The sequence below is a fragment of the Hyla sarda genome, unplaced genomic scaffold (genome assembly GCF_029499605.1).
Source record: "Hyla sarda isolate aHylSar1 unplaced genomic scaffold, aHylSar1.hap1 scaffold_672, whole genome shotgun sequence".
Lineage (NCBI taxonomy): Eukaryota > Metazoa > Chordata > Amphibia > Anura > Hylidae > Hyla > Hyla sarda.
In genome coordinates, this window is record NW_026610689.1 from 155,226 (window position 1) to 157,727 (window position 2,502).

Genomic DNA, 2,502 nt, shown 5'->3' on the forward strand with positions numbered 1-2,502 from the left:
TTGACATGGGGGTGTCATTGCTGTTGATTGACCATGCATTGGTACTGTGGTATTGGAATAATAAAAACAAATGTTGCCAGCCAACCATCCTTTGCAATAATGGATAGGACATCAGCTATGAGGCATTTGTTTGTACAAACTGCTGCTCACAACTAATGTTGTAATATAGTGTCTCCATCTGCTGGTGGTATTGAATAAGCAATAGTGCAATGATAGGGTCTGAAAAAGAAGAAAAATAAGAAGCAGCAGCATAGGAAAAAAGGAGGAAAGAAGGAAAACATGGAGAGAAGAAAAAAAGAAGGTTAAAAAAAAAGGTGAAAACATGTTTAAAAAAGTATTTCCATCTCTCTCTCTCTCTCTCTCTCTCTCTCTCTCTCTCTCTCTCTCTCTCTCTCTCTCTCTATATATATATATATATACATATAGAAAGAGAGAAAGAGAGAAAGAGAGAAAGAGATAGATAGATAGATAGATAGATAGATAGATAGATACATACATACATACATACATACATACATACATACATACATACATATGTGTGTATTGTTGGAGTTGCAAACATGGGTGCACTTGACAAACTCAGTGCGGCTATTCCCCATTGAAAGATTGTTGCATCCAGGACCCTTAGCACTGTGATATGCTACTCAATACCACTGGCATGGCCAGGTGTAAACAACATCTGACCTTTGTTGTGTATGTAACCATGGAGATTGTGATGTCACCTAGGCCCACCAAAGAACAGCCTTGTCAGAAGCAGCACTGCCATGAGCAGAAGCAGCAGATCCATAGGTTTTCAAATAAGCTGGATTTAACCAAGACAAGTGAGTCCAATAGGATGCAGGTATGTCCTCTATCCTTACAGCTTCCCGTGGCTGTTGGTTTTATACCGTTTGGGGACAGCCAAGGAGGCGTCAGCAGGCAACACAGGTAAGTGTGTGCTTGTGTGTGTGTGTGTGTGTTTCCTATGCAGATCCTAAACCCAGTATCAAATGCAAGTAGGAGGAGTAAGAAGGGTTCCTGCCAAAGCCAGGTTATGGATTGCATTTAAAAATGGTCCATCAGAGTGAAATGGACTCCCATCTTCCTGCTTAGCAATAATGATATGGGTTTAGGGCCTGCTGTGTGTACTGGTGGGTGACTGCCACCCAGCCAGAGTGTGTATGGGAGGCTGCCAGCCAGCCTACCTTCCTACAAGTAGTGATGGTGCATGTGAAGGGGACAGCGTTGGTTCCTCCTCTTTCACAGTTATCACTTCTCATTCTTCCTTTTGGCTGGTATCAAATGTGGTGTCTGTTTATATCAGTTTAATATCTGATATGTCCCCTATCTGGTAGCATATATTAAATGCACCACCAGGGTTCAGTGTTGGAAAGAAAGATTACCTGTTTATTTGCTGCAGCTGCTTGCTGGCTAGTCCAGTGGGCCCCTACTGCAGGCAAAAGACAATATTTGGTGCCGCTTGTGTCTGGCCCCTGTTGGAGCGACCAGGCACAGGACTGCTGCTGCTGAATGTCCTCTTTAATTGAATAAGCTCAGCAACCAGCACACCTGTGCAGGTTGGACATGACATGATAGGTAGCTGTCTTTCAGGTAGTGGGTGCTGAATCTTGTTAATTGACATGGGGGTGTCATTGCTGTTGATTGACCATGCATTGGTACTGTGGTATTGGAATAATTAAAACAAATGTTGCCAGCCAGCCATCCATTGCAATAATGGATAGGACATCAGCTATGAGGCATTTGTTTGTACAAACTGCTGCTCACAACTAATGTTGTAATATAGTGTCTCCATCTGCTGGTGGTATTGAATAAGCAATAGTGCAATGATAGGGTCTGAAAAAGGAGTAAAATAAGAAGCAGCAGCATAGGAAAAAAGGAGGAAAGAAGGAAAACATGGAGAGAAGAAAAAAAGAAGGTAAAAAAAAGGTGAAAACATGTTTAAAAAAGTATTTCCATCTCTCTCTCTCTCTATATATGTATATATATATATATATATATATATATATTTAAAAGAAAAAAAAATTATATATATATATATACATATAGAGAGAGAGAAAGAGATAGATAGATAGATAGATAGATACACATACATACATACATACATACATACATACATACATACATACATATATGTGTATTGTTGGAGTTGCAAACATGGGTGCTCTTGACAAACTCAGTGTGGCTATTCCCCATTGAAAGATTGTTGCATCCAGGACCCTTAGCACTGTGATATGCTACTCAATACCACTGGCATGGCCAGGTGTAAACAACATCTGACCTTTGTTGTGTATGTAACCATGGAGATTGTGATGTCACCTAGGCCCACCAAAGAACAGCCTTGTCAGAAGCAGCACTGCCATGATCAGAAGCAGCAGCACCATAAATTTTCAAATAAGCTGGATTTAACCAAGACAAGTGAGTCCAATAGGATGCAGGTATGTCCTCTATCCTTACAGCTTCCCGTGGCTGTTGGTTTTATACCGTTTGGGGACAGCCAAGGAG

At 41.0% G+C, this 2,502-nt stretch overlaps 1 pseudogene; it reads left to right on the forward strand.

Moving 5' to 3' along the window:
* Nucleotides 1-1,252: 1,252 nt before the first annotated feature.
* Nucleotides 1,253-1,355, forward strand: LOC130343168 (U2 spliceosomal RNA; annotated as a pseudogene).
* The last annotated feature ends 1,147 nt before the right edge of the window (nt 1,356-2,502 follow it).